Source organism: Erythrolamprus reginae, chromosome 2 (assembly GCF_031021105.1).
Source record: "Erythrolamprus reginae isolate rEryReg1 chromosome 2, rEryReg1.hap1, whole genome shotgun sequence".
NCBI classification, from domain to species: Eukaryota; Metazoa; Chordata; class Lepidosauria; order Squamata; family Dipsadidae; genus Erythrolamprus; species Erythrolamprus reginae.
The window spans coordinates 50,304,905-50,323,219 of record NC_091951.1 but is presented as its reverse complement, the minus strand read 5'-3'; the positions used below and the strand labels follow the sequence as shown (position 1 = coordinate 50,323,219).

Genomic DNA, 18,315 nt, shown 5'->3' with positions numbered 1-18,315 from the left:
AGTCCAATCAAGGAAGAGAGCAATAAACGGAGAGCACATTTTTGACCTAAACTTTGTTTTTCTCCTGATTCTGTTACATTCAGTTTTAGGCTTTTTTTTTCCTTCAAAAGTTTTTAAAGGTCCATCAAATTTTCTGCTAGTGAAACAGACAAATGCTCATTTGTAATGTGCACAGGATAGAACAGAGTAGAATAGAGTAGAATAGAGTAGAGTAGAGTAGTGTAGAGTAGAGTAGAGTAGAATAGAATAGAATAGAACAGAACAGAATAGAATAGAATAGAATAGAATAGAATAGAATAGAATATTGGCCAAGTGTGATTGGACACACAAGGAATTTGTCTTTGGTGCATATCCTCTCGGGGTTCATAAAAGAAAAGATACATTTGTCAAGAATTATGAGGTACAACACAACAATTGTCATAGAGGTCAAATAAGCAGTGAGGAAACAATATTAATAAAAATCCTAAGGATACAAGGAAGAAGTTACAGTCAGACAGTCCTAAGTGGGAGGGAATGGGTGACAGGAATGATGAAAAAACTAGTAGTAATCATAATGCAGACTTACTAAATAGTTTGACAATGTTGAGGGAAGGATGGGTGGGTTCTAACTTACCTCACTGCTTGTTCACTTCCTCCTGCACCGCGTGACTGCGCCTCATAGGCACGTGCATACGCAGTGCTGGAAAATCTGGGGGGAAAGCCAAAAACAAGATGGCGAAGCATGCACAGCGCCCATGGACTGGCACCGACCAAACCAGGTCCATGATGTCATCATGACATCACCAGCAGATTGCTACCAGTTCGGATGAAAAGGTCCAAGCCGGTCCAAGCCCACCTCTGGCACAGGAGATCACACGTGCTGTAATAAATTGCTCAAAATTAATATTCCATGTGAAGTGGAGTCTTAGCTGCTGAATATGGATCAGGACATATTTCAATCCTTGGACCGCATTGATTCAGATTCCAAAGAATGAAATGGGATTCCTCTGATGCATATGAAATCTGTATAGATTGGAACCCACATTAAGTTGTGATAAGTCATGCCGAGTATGGGGGACTGTAGGAAAAGAGTCAAAAGGTTTGCAAAGGTTGGAACACTTTTCCAGAAGTACCTAAGAGCAGGGTTTGTAGAGTTCCTGGTGCTGTCTGTTTCTTTACCCAACTAGGTAACATTATCAGTGGCTCTGAAAATAACCACCTCATAGAGCACCACAGTTTGCTTATTTGTCTGTTTGTCTATTTGTCTGTCTGTCCGTCTGTCCGTCCGTCCGTCCATCCATCCATCCATCCATCCATCCATCCATCCATCCATCCATCCATTTATTTATTCGACTTCTATGCCACCTAATCCCAAAGGACTCAGGGCGGTTTACAACAACAATAAAAAATACAATATAACTGTTCTGTCTGGGTCACTCCGGAAGCTATGACCAACCCAAAAAGATAAGCCAGACACACCGGTTGAATCAGTTTTATAATGGTAAAGAGAAAAGAAGCCAACAGAAAATGTCCTTACAAGTCAGGAAAGCACTGGAACTCCAAATAGATACACGAAGGCAATTGTTCATACATAAACACATGATCCTCAATGCCAAATGAGGCTGTTGCTAACAGACACCAACCTCCCACGGGTCTTCAAGACTGCTGGGCCAAGAGCCAGGAACAAAAACGCTGAGAGAAAATGCAGATAACAGCAACACCACTTTGATAACACTCTACGCTGCCGAAAGGGTTTGCCTGCCTTATAAACCCTTCCCTGCTAATGAGGACCACACCCAACCCCCTGGTGTTCCTCATTCAACCCTGATAATATTTATTCAGTTGATTCCTCCTTTTATCTATGCGTCTCTGTCACATACTAATGATAGCTTGTGCTTCGTCATCCAATGACTCCAGAGACTCCAGAGAATCCAAGCTACTTGCTTGAGAGAGCCCCTCCCCAGGGCTCCCAGGCCTTTCTTCCTCGTCACTTTCCTGACTGTAATCTCCCCTGTCTGACTGCCAAGAACTCTCCTCTCTGCTCTCAGCCTCCCCCGGGCATGGAGCCAGCAGAGACGCAGCTGGTCTTTGATCTGACTCAGGCTGAACCACAACAATAACTAGATACAAAGGGATAAAAAAAGAAGTCGAACATTATCTAAAACTAAACCATTATCTGAAACTAAAACCCCATTAAAAAGTTATTTTTAAAAAGGCAGTCACAGTTATACACATGCACACCATTCATAGAGTTGGCCATCAAAGATGTAAATTTATGGCCCCCAGGCCTGCCGGCAAAACCAGGTCTCCGTGGCCTTACGAAAGGCCAGCAGGGTGGGAGCAGTACAGACATCGGGTGGAAGTTGGTTCCATTGAGTCGGGGCAGCCATAGAGAAGGCCCTCCCCCGTGGTCCAGTTCAACCTTGAGTTTCAACTTTTGTCTTCTAGAGCAGTGTTTTTCAACCTTGCCAACTTTCAAAGGTCTGGACTTCAAGCACCGCTGGGGAATAATGTTTTTAAGGTCACTAAAGTACAAGAGATGCAATTTCTGATTACTGTGGGAGGGGGATATTGAAATAATATATGGCAAGATTTTTCAAGGTCAGTTTAGATCTCTCTTGAGGAGGAGGGACTTGAAAAGAGTTTGGTGGCATAGTAGATCCTGGAGAATGTAATATTGGAAAATGTTGGAGACATGTTGCCCCTGACATGGTTTGCTTCGTGACTACCAGACATACCTATTGTACTGCACTTTGGTGCCAGTTAGAAAAAGAGTATTCTGCTATTTTTCATACACATTGGCTTCCTAGCCCTTGGACAACCTCTACAAGCTTTAAAAATAATATTTCTTATGTGCTATACTATATGTTTCTTTAATTCTGCCTCCCCCCCCAAAAAAATCTCTGTTTTAAGTGTGATGGTTGACCATATTCTTTTTGAATAGCAAAGGAAGGCTGCCCTTGCATTACATTTTGTTTAGTTGGTTGATTTAATGACTCTACTGCCTGGGCTGGTCAAAAATCGAACAGTATTCCAAGCAAGCAAATGCTGCTTTCATATTATTCAACTATAACATCATGGTGGGTTTTTTTTTTATTGCGACTGTAACACTTATCATTATAGTAATGCAAAATAATAGAGTTGCTCTGTTCCGCCGGTTGCATCCGCATAGTTTGTTAAATAGGTGATGAAAGTATAAAAGGTTCCTTTTGAAAGTGTGTAAAATATTAATACAATACTGATCCCTTAGGTCCATGTAGTTTTATTTACAAGTGAAGATGGATTATTTTATTTTACTTAACTGAAGCGCTGTGTCGAAAATCTGTAATAGTCTACCTTGCTTCCCCAAGGCCACTTGATTGGGTCATTTTGCCCCGAATCCAGGGCCTATTTATTTCTTTAAATCTATTTCTTATCTACCCAATGTCAATGCATAAAGTTAAGCAAAGTAATAAATCAAAGAAATAAGCACACAGAGAAATCCAAGTAGTCTTACCAGGCAGCCTAAAGAGATGATAGCACCTTTTGCAGACTTGTTCGGGCTTGGAAGCTAAGCAGAGTTGGGTTTGAGTTCAGGCCAGAGTTCTGCGCATGCACAGAAGCAAAATATCACTTGGACAACCATGTGCACATGCCAGAGACACAAGGCTACACATGTAGCACACCTGGAGCAGCGAGAGTGGCAGCCCCCGCCTACTGAACAGGTTTAGGTTTAGGTTTATTGGATTTATATGCCGCCCCTCTCCGCAAACTCGGGGCGGCTCACAACAATAATAAAAAACAGTACAGTACACAATACCAAATCCAATGCCCACCCATCCAGTTCCAATTGAAATTAACAATCTCATAAAAAGCAGTATATATAAAAAACAGGCACACAGTCAATCAATCAACAAAACAACATGGGCAAGGGGGAGGTGTTTTAGTTCCCCCATACCTGACGGCAAAGGTGGGTCTTAAGGAGTTTACGAAAGGCAGGGAGGGTGGGGGCAATCCTAATCTCAGGGGGGAGCTGGTTCCAGAGGGTCGGGCCCCCCACAGAGAAGGCTCTTCCCCTGGGTCCCGCCAGACGACATTGTTTAGTCGACGGGACCCGGAGAAGGCCAACAGCCTTTACCAAACCAGGATTTTAACTTATATTATTTGTTCCCAGAAATGGCTTCGTTCTTCTCTTGTTTGACTTGAAGCATGTTTGTGATAATGGGGGATTTGGAAAAAATATTTTACATTATTCTTACTACCAGCTGAGTGCTAATCCCAGAAGAGACTTACTAAGCCTCAGAATGTCTGTACGAACATTTATTTTATTTAGCATACGGCAAAAAATTGTTGTTTTGTTAAAAGCACCTTACATTTCTCGGCGAACAAATATGAAACTATTTACTGTGTTTACAAATTCAAAGGTAGGCTATTTATACAGCAATGCATGATGGAGTTGCATACAGAAAGGCTCTGAGATTTCCCTGATGTGCACTCAGAGGGCACTGTTCCACAATATGTCTCACTGTCTGCTTTGAAGCAACACAGCTAGCTCGTTGGCGAGCTTTCTCCATTTATTTCTCCATTTAGGGAGACTCGTAATCAGTGATGGGCCCCACCAGGTGACGGATGGGATTGGTGATCCGTTAGCACTTTTTGATGGGTTCCGGAGGGCCATGCATGCGCCCAACACAAGTGCGTGCCTCTGCACGAGATTTTGCTTCTGCGCATGTACCCGAAGTGAAATCTCGCATGAGGATGCTTGCGTGGGCAAGATTTCAACAATTTTTGCAAAAATTGGCAAAATCTCGCATGCACGAACATCCTTGTGCGAGATATCAGTTTGGACGCATGCGCGGAAGCAAAATCTCACACGGGGGCATGCATACATGTATCAGGTGTGCATACACACATGCCAGCCTCAGGATCCCTTACCGCTAGGAAAAAGTAAGTGGAGCCCTTCGCTGGTCCTAATCCTATTAATAGGGGTGTCAAACTCAATTCCATTGAGGGCCACATCAGGGCTGGGTTTGACTTTGGAGAGTTGGGTGGGGGTATGGGGTGGGCATGGCCATGGTGGGCATGACACAGAACCGCACCTCTGCAGTGTTCTGGCCCAGCGCTGATGCCCCAAATAATTACACAACACACAAACTTGCAGACGTAGTTTGTTTTAGAACTTAAATGCGAAGTCTCCTAATAGCTTCTTAGGAGCATAAAACAAAATACACACTTTAATTTACAAATTTATAAGAGCCGGGGTTTCGCAGCAGGTAGAGTGCTGTAGTGCAGGCCACTGAAGCTGACTGTAGATCTGAAGGTCAGTGGTTCAAATCTCATCACTGGCTCAAGGTTGACTCAGCCTTCCATCCTTCCGAGGTGGGTTAAATGAGGACCCAGATTGTGGGGGCAATATGCTGGCTCTGTTAAGAAGTGCTATTGCTAACATGTTGTAAGCCGCCCTGAGTCTAAGGACAAGGGCGGCATAAAAATTGAATGAATGAATGAATGAACGAATGAACAAACAAACAAACAGTTCAAAGCAGACGAAGACAAGGAAGGACAAGGAAGGACAAGGAAGGACAAGGAAGTCCGGTTATCTTTACTGACCCTCCAATAGTTGGCAAAGTTCCTAGAAATCCCTGCTTGCTCTTGCATTCAGGCAAAGGAGTATCCCCTCCTCTCTCAGCCCTGCCGAGAGGTATCGCAGGCTTCCTAGGGCTCTGGATGCACGGCTGCTAAGCAGGTCAACCACACAGAGATGGTTTTATAAACTTATAAAAATAGGGAGGCGTACGTTTCTGTGAATTTGCTTTTTTAATACTTACTTGCTCTACTTGATAATCTAATCAGAGAGAGACCAGATCAAGAAACTGATACCATAGGAAGACTAGAACTATAAATTATTATTATTATTATTATTATTATTATTATTATTATTGTTATTGTTATTGTTATTGTTATTGTTGTTGTTGTTGTTGTTGTTTGTTGTTGTTGTGTTGTTGTTGTTGTTGTTGTTATTATTATTATTATTATTATTATTATTATTATTATTATTAATTAGATTTGTATGCCGCCCTTCTCTGAAGACTCGGGGCGGCTCACAAGATACTTAGGTTAGATATAAGCTAGTAGCAGAATCCTGCAAGCCTGAAAGATAAAATATTTTATTTTTCTACCCTTTTATAACTTTCTGAGTAAAGACGGCCTCCTGCAGTACTCGGAAAGTCCTGTTTCAGAAACATAAAAACATCGAAGATTGACGGCAGAAAAAGACCTCATGGTCCACCTAGTCTTCCATTTTGGGCCTAGAAGCCCCCCTGGCCCACTCTGTAAGCCCCCATTTGGGCCTGGACTACCTCTTGAATGGCTCTGGAAGTCTGGTTTTGGGCCTGAAAGGCCTGGATGACTCCAGAGGCCCCGTTTTGGGCCTGGGTGGCACCCTGGATGACTCAGGAGGCCCTGTTTGGGCCTGGAAGGCCTTCTGGATCACTCCAGAGGCAAAAAGCTGTTATATGGGGTTGCTTGTGCCTCGCCTGCACCCCATTTTTGCTAGCAAAGACACAGCGGGCTGGTCCTTTTCTATTTCCAGACTGCCCTCACAGGCCAGATCTAAGCACCCCATGGACCAGATCCAGCCCACGGGCCTTGAGTTTGACACCCCTGCTATTAAGGTCTTACAAGTGGATTGAACCCTTTGGGTTCACTTGTAAAGCAGGAGATGCTGTAACACTGTTGATGCTGCAAGGGGGGGACCATTCTTGCAATCAGACCTGAAACACATTGCAAGTTGATGTTCAGCATCGTAATAGATGGATGTCTGGAGCATCTGTATATCTGTAGGGACAATACAATTGTGAGACCACTGCTAGTGGATGAGAATTCTTGGTTATTTTGCAGCGTTTCTAATAGCAGCCAGGTGGTAGCATAGACTCTTCTTCTCTGAAATTTTAATTGATTTTAAAGAAAGAAAAAAGATGAGCCTATGCAACAACTTTAGATTCCCAAATCTAATTTTGGAATAAATTAGTGAAGATGTTTTATATTTGCAATGCTTTTTAAAAAACATCCTGTATACTTTTTTTGTTATTTGTTTGTTTCATATTCATTTATTTAGGCCAATGAAGTTTTACATAAGGTTTAAAAACAAGATAAGAGTACATTTCAAGCTGTAGCTCAGGGTGTCAAACTCAATTTCTTTGAGGACCAGATCAGCATTGTAGTTCTCCTCTAAAGGCCAGAAGAGATAGGATCAGATGGATGCCTCCTGCAGCACCTTGCCAGCCAAAATAATAATAATAATAATAATAATAATAATAATAATAATAATAATAATAATAATAGTAAATATTAGATTTGTATGCCGCCCCTTTCCGTAGACTCGGGGCGGCTCACAACTCAATAAAAACAGTTCATAACAAATCTAATAATTTACAATTTAAGATATTTAAAACCCCCCATTATTAAGCAGACATACATACAAGCATACCATACATAAATTGTATAGGCCCAGGGGAGATATTTCAGTTCCCCCATGCCTGACGACAAAGGTGGGTTTTAAGGAGTTTACGAAAGGCAAGGAGGGTAGGAGCAGTTCTAATCTCTGGGGGGAGCTGGTTCCAGAGAGTCGGGGCCGCCACAGAGAAGGCTCTTCCCCTGGGGCCCGCCAACCAACATTGTTTAGTTGAAGGGACCTGGAGAAGGCCCACTCTGTAGGACTTAATCGGTCGCTGGGATTCGTACGGCAGAAGGTGGTCTCGGAGATATTCTGGTCCGATGCCGTGAAGGGCTTTATCGGTCATAACCAACACTTTGAATTGTGACTGGAAACTGATCGGCAACCAATGCAGACTGCGGAGTGTTGGAGTAACATGGGCATACCTAGGGAAGCCCATGACTGCTCTCGCAGCTGCATTCTGCATGATCAATTTAGAGTGTGAGGGACCCATGCACCCACTCATGTGCCATTTTGGTTGTGGGCTGGTGGTCTCCTATTTCCAGGCTGGTCCTGTGGGCCAGATTTAAACACCCTGCGGACCGGATCTGGCCCACAGGCCTTGAGTTTGACTCCCCTTCAGTAGCTAATAGTCACTTTATTAACACTAAAGGCTCTAGCTGAAGAAACGTGTGCTATACAGGTGAAGGAACTTGAGGTCAAATGCAATGGTCTTGCAAAGATATAGGTGAAGGGCCTTTAGTTATTTATTATTTATTTATTTAGACTTATATGCCACCCAGTTCCCAAGGACTCTGAGTGGCTCACATCCAAATGCAAATAAAATGCAATATAAACTCCCCTAAAAACAGTTCAAAACAATTTAAAACCAGGAATTAAAACAGTTTAAAAAACTTTAGTAGCTGGATCCCCATGGTATGCCATCTATGACCCCAGGCCTGCCGGAAAAGCTAGGACTTTACATCTTTTTTCAGAAGGCCAGTAGGATAGGGGTAGTCCGGATCTTGGGAGGTAGCTGGTTCCAAAGAGTGGAGCAACCACAGAGAAGGGCCTCCCATCAGCTAAAGTGTGTCGGCTGGTGGGCCCACAGGGGAGGGCCTTCTCTGTGGCTGCTCCACTCTTTGTAACCAGCTACCTTTGGAACCAGCTACCTCCCAAGATCCAGACTACCCACATCCTAATGGCCTTCTGCCACATGAATCTCAGCGACTGATTAGGTCCCACAGAGTCGGCCTTCTCCAGGTCCCGTCGACCAAACAATGTTGTCTGGCGGGACCCAGGGGAAGAGCCTTCTCTGTGGTGGCCCCGACCTTCTGGAATCAACTCCCCCCGGAGATCAGGACTGCCCCTACCCTCCTTGCCTTTCGCAAACTCCTTAAAACCCACCTTTGCCGTCAGGCATGGGGAAATTGATTCCCCTGGGCCCGTTTCGTTTTATGTATGGTTTGTCTGGGATGTATGACTGTTTTTTATATTAAGGGTATTAACTGGTTTTTTTTTTAAATCATTGGATTTGTACTGTGTTTTGCTAGTGTGAGTCGCTCCCAGTCTCCAGAGAGGGGCAGCATACAAATCTAATAAATCTAATCTAATCTTCTGAAAAGCCATAAAGACCTAGCTTTTCCCGCAGGCCTGGGGTCATTGATCAGATGTTTAACTGACGGGACCCAGAGAAGACCAACCCTATGGGCCCTTATCAGTCGCTGGGAGCTAAGTGATAGAAGGCAGTCTCGAAGATTGTCTGGCCTTGAGTCATGTAGGACAGTGTTTCCCAACCTTGGCAACTTGAAGATATGTGGACTTCAACTCCCAGAATTCCCCAGCCAGCGAATGCTGGCTGGGGAATTCTGGGAGTTGAAGTCCAAATATCTTCAAGTTGCCAAGGTTGGGAAACACTGATGTAGGGCATTAAAAGTAATGACCAACAACCAGTGAAGGGCTACCAAAATTTTTACTACCACACTGTGGGCGTGGCTTATGCAGGACGCTCTGCATTTTCTTTCAACATCTTTCAGTGCAAATTGGGTGCTCTGGGATGGAGCTCCATTTTTTCTACCCCACTGCGTCGTCCCCCCATCCGGGCAGCAGCCCACTCCTACCAACACCTTGAATTTTCCTCCTGCCCCCTCTAAAAGCAAAGGCACTTTTGCAAAAGTCCCCTAGAGACCTTACTGTTCAGACAAGCAGTCCATCATCTAATCAGACACTAAGCTGTTTAAATCTATTAAGGTTAATACCAGCATCCTCAATGTGCTTGGCAAGTAGAAATTTTTCAATGTAGGGACACGATGCGGAGATCTCACCATTATAGACTGCTTGCCAGCAAATTTGCAGAGAATAAGATTTAATTTCATATTCCTGCTAATGTACTGTGATTATTTGGAGGAGTCTCTGTACTCTGAGACACATTTACAAGGGCCATTTATCTATCTTAGAGAGGCTTTATTGCCACGAGACAGTTGTTTGTGAAAAATCCTTCCATCTCAGTCTGATTTAAATAGAACCCTATTGAAAAGAGAAATCAGAGGCTTGCTTGCAGTCTTCCCTACTGGGGCCAAATGCATCATATTTCTATTGAAAATATGATCATTCTTTCCAAATCGTCATTTATATTTAGAAATCAGCACGCTATTCAGAAGCATTCTATCTTTTGTCCTCTCCTTTTGGGTGATACATTTCTTCTTTCTTACTGATGCGTAAATGGCCATCTTACTTGTGCTGTTTCCTTTCCCTTCCAAAAGAGCATTTGGAGGAGGGTCTGAATTTTCTTACTTTGACTTCTGAGTAGGGGAAATAATGATGCAGCATTTCCTCAGCTCCACTTTGTTTTTCGTTCACTTGAGCGCCACAGACAGTATCCGTCTGTCATCAAGAGAGGCACAAACAAGAGAGGGAACTTGATTTGCTGTAATTGTTTCTAAAGAGGCCGCTGATGACTCCCCAAACAAAAACTTATAAACAAGCTTCTCTGCTTTGGAACAGCAAACATGGAGATTCATGCTGTGAAGAGAACTGAGAAGAAGATTGCTCGGTTTATGGTGAGGAGAGATCTAGTGTTCCAATTGTATTGCCTCAGGAAAGAATGACTGGAAAAGTGCTTCTAATTAATTCTAAGCGTGTTCGGTTCCACATTCTTAAATGTTTGTATACAGGCACTGTTGTGGTTAGCTCTGGCCCAGCTCCTGCCCCAAGGAATGTGGAGGTGGATGCAGGGGAAACTTCAACATGTCATAGTCCTGTTTTATTGCCGATAGGGTCAGGTAGTGAAGATTCCTCGGAAGAAGAAGGTGGGGGTGACTTGGAAGAGGGCGGGGGCTTGGCAGACAGCCCAGGAAGCCAATCTCCATTATCTTCGGTAGATTCGGATGATGAATTGCTAGACCCACTCATGCGTAGAGTTATGCATAGGAGAGAACAACTGAAGAAATATTACAGGCGATAGAGAATCCACCTGTGGTTGGGTGGGGCTCACGTAATTATAGCAGCTGTTAAATTAGCAGCGTGCGGGCTTAGAGCGTGGAGATTATCTGATCGTAGTCGATGGGAGTCACGGAGTTTGAGAAAAGAAAGCGTTGTAAGTTTTTGCCACGTCTGGAACAAACGGTATTTGTGCCGAACTTCACAGTACTGGTTTATTGCTGATTTATTGCTTTCAGTGCAAATTGGGTGCTCTGAGGTGGAGCTCCAAATTTTGCTACCGGAACTGCGTTCCTGACCGTTCCCGTAGGAGCCCATCACTGAATATAAGTCTAATGCTATTGCTATGCATTGCTATTGCTAGTGTTCATGGATTTCAACTTGTTTTCTTCTTAGATTCTTTCCAGCTCTGTGAGTTTTGTAAATAAATAATCATCACTCAATAGAGCATTAGGTTTGAGAATCTGGCTTTGTTTTTATTCCAATTTAATAGCTTTTCCCACAAGTGCAGGGTCTGCTTTTTTCAGATCAACCAACTTTTGATCCATTGGATGTAGGAATTGACTGATTTGTTTTCCAAGCCTAATGTTGCGGGCTTAGAGAAAATTAGTGGCCTAGAGTCACCCAGCTGTGTTTTATATCTAAACTGGGACAACTAGTACTAGCAGGTTTTTTTGTTTCTAGCCTGGTGACATAACACTAAACTGTTTCTCATAAACCAAATGGGATAAAATGGGCAACTGAGCAATTTTAGAAGATGACAATTTGAGAAATGTAGATGCAATGGTTTTCATAGACTGGGACAATTGAGTCGAGCTAGCTCATATTGATAATTAATCACTGTTCTTGGCCTGTAAATTTCCAAATTCATTGGTCATGCTTACTTTCATAATCTATTAGATGGACATATTTATTATTTTCTGTAGGATGTCACCTATTATCTAGGCTTAAGCATTTACAAATCTCATTAATGGTGTTCCAAATTCTATGGAGCCACATCTAGGGACATTCTTAGTCGTCCAGGTCATGGTTGTCCCAAAGATATTTTTATATTGAAAGTGATGGATGGTGAACCTGGTTTGCTCCAGTCTAAGTAAATCAAAAGACTTGGCTGAAACTGACCTCAAATTGGCTTAATCTAAACACTTTTCACTCGCTCAGTTCTAAAGAATTTGTAAACTGCTCAGAAAAATAAAGGGAACACTCAAAGAACACATCCTAGATCTGAATGAATGAAATATTCTCATTGAATACTTTGTTCTGTACAAAGTTGAATGGCTGACAACATGTGAAATTGATTGTCAATCAGTGTTGCTTCCTAAGTGGACAGTTTGACTTCACAGACGTTTGATTTACTTGGAGTTATATTGTGTTGTTTAAGTGTTCCCTTTATTTGTTTGAGCAGTATATAAGGTTTTCTAAAGTTCTAACTGAATCCAGCAAGTTGAATTTTGCTGGCAAACTATTCTCTAGTCTGAACTACCTTTATGTTGGCATTATAGACATCTGTTTAGTCCCGTTACATCTGCCCACTTTCCCTGGTTTTGGGTCAGTGAAGGGCTGACAAAACGTTTTGCTACCACACCGTGGGCATGGCTTATTTTGTGGGTGTGGCTTGCTGGCCATGTGATCAGGTTGGAGTGGCTTGACAATCATGTGACTTAAAGGTCATGTGACTGGCTTAAAGGTGGCCAACCTGACATCACTCACGTCAAAGGTTGGGATTAGGGTGCCTGGCCTCTCCTTGCCTCAAAGAGATACACTTTCCTTATCTATTTACTATTACTGAACATCCAAAATATACTATTTAATTCTATGTATATATGCCATATGTGTACATACATAATACACACAGGCACATAAAAATATACATTATCTACTATATAAACTGTATGTGTATGAACACACACAAACGCACGCACAGATCTTCTAAAATTATACACATTCAATCTCATTTACTGCGATAGGAAAAATATACCCAGAGCCCAGAAGGGAAAAAAAGAAAAAAATTCAAAAGTTTTCTTCCAGTGTTGCGTTCCTGACCAAAATTTTTCTACCGGTTCTGCGTAACTGACTGTACCTGTAGGAACCCATCACAATTTTGGGTCCTTCTGCTTGCAGATTTTTTGAGGTATTGCTAGGCTTGAGAGATAACTGTCAAAAAATTGTTTTCCCTCATTAAATATTATTTGTGCTTCAGCCTCCTCACCTGTCCCCATATATACTATATTTAGGATGGCTCCCTTTGGAGTCTTGGCCTTGACACAGCACCCTGATTTTTATGGTGCTAAGCAATTTACGAGCCACTTGGATGGTTCTACCTGGGTATGGATAATTTCCCCTTGATGTCTCATTTTCTCTTCTCCTAGTGCAACTGGAGATGGTTATAGTTATCAAGAGAACTTTTCATCTTACAAATTTATTTCTAGCAGGGGGAATCTTTTCAGAATGGAAATAATTTCTCCATCTGCTAATAATTCTGTGGCAGATCACAGTAACCTCTGGATTTTGATGAAAATGGCAATTTGGGTGTAATGAGTTATTTCCAGATCAAATAAAGCAGAAAATATTACACCACATTGTTACCACTTTTAAGAGGAAGTAATAAAGGGAAGTGTGGTTTTAATATAAAATCGTTTTTACTGATCTTTCCTTGCGTGGCTCTTTTCATTCTTGTTTTAAGTAATAAGTGAGGCTGTATTCTGTGATTTGTTCAGATGGTTTTTTTTAAAAATAAGTGCCTTCAGGTTTAATTTGATCATTCAGTAATATTGCCATGAAAATGAATTTAATTCAGAAATTGGAACTTAAACCCTTGACCTCAGAGCTCTTATTCAGCAGAAAAATCCCCCCCCCAAATAAAGATGTATACAGTGATCCCCCGATTATCGCGAGGGTTCCGTTCCAAGACCCCTCGCGATAATCGATTTTTCGGTATGTAGTGGTGCGGAAGTAAAAACACCATCTGCGCATGCGCACCCCTTTTTCCATGGCCGCACATGCGCAGATGGTGGAGTTTGCGTGTGGGCGGCGGGGAAGACCCAGGGAAGGTTCCTTTGGCCGCCCAACAGCTGATCTGCTCCGCAGCGCGGCAGCAGCGAGGAGCTGAAGATGGGGTTTCCCCGTTGCCCAGGCAACGGGGAAACTCCATCTTCGGCTTCTCGCTGCTGCCGCGCTGCAGAGCAGATCAGCTGTTGGGCGGCCGAAGGAACCTTCCCTGGGTCTTCCCGCCGCCCAGGCAAAGGGGAAACCCCAAGATCGCTTGCCGCTTGCCCATTCACCCACCCGCCCGGCTGCTCGCTTGCCCGTTCACCCGCCCGGCCGCTCCGCTTGCCCGTTCGCCCGCCCACCTGGCTGCTCGCTTGCCCATTCACCCGCCCGCCCGGCCACTCGCTTGCCCGTTCACCCGCCCGCCCGGCCGCTCCGCTTGCCCGTTCACCCGCCCGCCCGGCCGCTCTGCTTGCCCGTTCGCCCGCCCACCCGGCTGCTCGCTTGCCCGTTCACCCGCCCGCCCAGCCGCTCCGCTTGCCCGTTCACCCGCCCGCCCGGCTGCTCGCTTGCCGCTCGAGAGCAAGAGGGGGAGAGATAGAGAAAGAGAGAGAAGGAAAGAAAGAGATGAGAGAGGGAGGAAGAGAGTGTGAGAGAGGAAGAAGCAAGATAGAGAAAGAGAGAGAGAAAGAAAGATGAGAAAGGAAGGGAGTGACGTCATCGGGTGGAAAAATCGCGATATAGCGTTTCGCAAAGATCGAGATCGCGAAACTCGGGGGATCACTGTATATGGATTTAAGCCTGTCATTCCTTGATTAAATTGAACTATAAATTGGATATGGAATCTAATGTAAGCTGTCGAGTAGGGGTGTCAAACTTGCATGGTCACAGTGTCATCAGCTGACGTATCACAATTTTTTCCCCTTTGCTAAACTGGGCATTGGTGTGGCAAACACATGATAAATCCAGCCCATGGGCCGTTGCTGTAGAGCTATTTTGCTGGTGAGTTGAACATAACAGGCAAGATCCTGAACAATAAAGTTAACAATAAACCAATTGATAAAGTTGCATTCCTGTCTTTGTTGGTTAGTATTTTTGTTCTGCCTATCCTCAAGATTTTTTAAAATAAGAGATTGGTTTCCCATTATTAATAGCAGGCCAATTTTCCTCCAAGAGCTCTACATGTTTTGAAACTTTCAGCATTCGGTTTTTATGGTTTAGAACAGTGCCAAAATATTGTATGCGTGCATTATCGCATATGCACGAGTGCCCAAACCCATCATTCAATGCCTGGGAAGGGCGAACCACCTGGAGGCCGCGAACCGACTGTTTCCCAACTTCTGGCTCGCTCATTAGGCTCGTGTTTAACCCTCTCCAGGCTCCAAAGGCTTTCCTGGAGCCAGGGGAGAGTAAAAACGCCTTCCCCCATCTTGCTGGAGGCTCTCTGGAAGCAAAAAAACTCCATTTGTGTGAGCAGTGGATGTATGTGCCTGCTACTCAAATGGAGCTGCATTTGTGAGTATGCATGCCTGCTACTATACAGAACCCTCTCTTTTTTCCCCCCATGCCCGGGTCATCACCTGGAAAGGTTGGATACATTGTTTTAGAAGATATTTTTATATCTTGTAATGTACCCAGAATGGTTAATGGATATTATGTCGCTTTTTCTCTCTCTCAATGTTTCTGTATATGCGCACACATATCCACAGTGGTGCATGGTTAGAATGAGAGAAAAGGTAGCTGATGATAAAGTTTATTTTAATCATACAGTAGTCCTTGGCTTACGACTATAAATGAGCATGCATATTTATTTATTTATTTATTTATTCATTCATTCATTCATTCATTCATTCATTCATTCATTCATTTATTTATTTATTTGATTTTTATGCTGCCCTTCTCCTTAGACTCAGGGCGGCTTACAACATGTTAGCAATAGCACTTTTTAACAGAACCAGCCTATTGCCCCTACAATCCGGGTCCTCATTTTACCCACCTCGGAAGGATGGAAGGCTGAGTCAACCTTGACCCGGTGATGAGATTTGAACTGCTGACCTTCAGATCTACAGTCAGCTTCAGTGGCCTGCAGTACAGCACTCTATCTGCTGCGCCACCCTGGCTCCATTATGTTTGTAAGTCATGTCATTCATAAAGGGCAGTGATGGGCTCCCACGGGAACGGTCAGCTATGCAGTACCTGTAGAAAACATTTGAATTTTTTTTCTTTTTTTCCCTTCTGGGCTCTGGGTATGTTTTTCCTATCACAGTAAATGTGGTTGATTGTGTATAATTTTAGAAGAGCTGTGTGTGTGTGTGTGTGTGTGTGTGTGTGTGTACAAACACATACAGTTTATATAGTAGATAATGTATATTTTGGTGTGCCTGTGAGCAATACGTATTTACACATATGGCATATATACATAGAATTAAATAGTATATTTTGGATGCTTAGTAATAGTAAATAGATAGGGAAATTGTGTTCAGTTCTGGAGACCTCACCTACAAAAAGATATTGACAAAATTGAATGGATCCAAAGATGGGCTACAAGAATGATGGGAGGTCTTAAGCATAAAACGTATCAGGAAAGACTTAATGAACTCAATCTGTACTGGTTGGAGGACAGAAGGGAAAGGAAACATGATCGAAACATTTAAATATGTCAAAGGGTTAAATAAGGTTCAGGAGGGAAGTGTTTTTAATAGGAAAGTGAACACAAGAACAAGGGGACACAAACTGAAGTTAGTTGGGGGAAAGATCAAAAGCAACATGAGAAAATATTATTTTACTGAAAGAGTAAGAGATCCTTGGAACAAACTTCCAGCAGACGTGGTTGGTAAATCCACAGTAACTGAATTTAAACATGCCTGGGATAAACATATATCCATCCTAAGATAAAATACAAAAAATAGTATAAGGGCAGACTAGATGGATCATGAGGTCTTTTTCTGCCGTCAGTCTTCTATGTTTCTATGTTTCTCTTTGAGGCAAGGAGAAGCCAGGCACTCTCACCCTAACCCAAACCCTTGACGTGAGTGATGTCATGTTGGTCATCTTTAATCCAGTCACATGACCCTTAAGCCACCTGCCGGTCACATGATCATCAAGCCACTCCACCTGGTCATGTGGCCTGCAAGCCACACCCACAAAATAAGCCACGCTCACAGTGTGGTAGTAAAATATTTTGTAGCCCTTCACTGATAAAGGGTCATAAAAGATTTGAGATATGAATCAAATTTAAATTAAATTCTGTGGCTGCATCTCATGGTATAAATATCATTCCAAATATTTTTGGAAAATGGAGTACTGCTTTAAATAGCAACGACAGTGGCAAAATCAGTGAAATGCAGCCAGCAGTTAAAAGCCATCTTCATATGTACAGTATGTCACTATGCAGATGCTTTTTCTTACCGTAAGATAAAAACAGGCAACTCTGAAATATAGCTAAGGATATTTTATCAACTGGCTGTTGTCTTTGAATAGAAAACATGACCTTATTTCACTCCGCTGTGGTTCATCTGTATGTAACATTGATATTCCACTTGCTTCAGGCATATTGATCATATGCTTTTTAAGCCTCTTTGATTATATAAATTGTCCAGGCTGGTGTCAAAACAATGGGAAAGCTGCATTGTTTCCAAATAGGTGAACAATTGAAGTTTGTCCAGGGAATGATATTTTTGTGCATATTTAAGATACTTCTTGAGTTTCGACTCCCCCAAAGCATCTACTTTGGTATCACTGTGATTTAAACTCAGGCCTTTAAAGCTGCTTATATGGTGCCTCAGTATTTTATTGAAATTCTTTAGGCGCAGAGGCCTCCTTTGATACCTCCAAAATGAAATTACCTAGTTCCTCCGTGAAAATTTATTTAGCCTCAGGTGGAGTAAATAAAAGCAAAACGAAGTAAAACTTTAATACAGTTCACTTTGCAAAGCTGTTTTCACAGTACAGGCAAATTCTTAAGATGTTGTAGCCACTTCAGGCCTGGCAGTAAGAGGGATTGTTCTTGTTGTTAATGATGAAGTTGTGTCTGACCCATCGTGGCCCCATGGACAACGTTACTCCAGGCCTTCCTGTCCTTCACCATCCCCCGGTGTCCATTTAAGCCAGTGCTTCTCAATTATTTTCTTTTATGCCTCCCCAAGGAAGAATTAAACATTTTGTGCCCACCAACTCTCCACTGGGATGATTGTTTGCAATATAATGGTACCTCTACTTACAAACTTAATTCGTTCTGTGACCTGGTTCTTAAGTAGAAAGGTTCGTAAGAAGAAGCAATTTTTCCCATAGGAATCAATGTAATAGCAAATAATGCGTGCAATTGGGGAAACCACAGGGAGGGTGGAGGCTCTGTTTCCTCCCAGGAAATTCCTAGAGAGGCCCCACAGAGGCTTCTCCCTGCCTTTTCTGGCCCTGTTTCCTCCCAGGAGATTCCTAGACAGGCCCCACAGAGGCTTTTCCCTGCCGTTTCTGGTTACAGTTTTGAAGGCTCGGGT

At 43.0% G+C, this 18,315-nt stretch overlaps 1 protein-coding gene across 2 annotated transcripts in view; it reads left to right on the top strand.

The window, feature by feature from the left end:
- FHIT (fragile histidine triad diadenosine triphosphatase) overlaps window positions 1-18,315 on the top strand; it is a 1,178,051-nt gene that overhangs the window by 134,520 nt on the left and 1,025,216 nt on the right. The gene's annotated exons all lie outside the window — the stretch shown is intronic.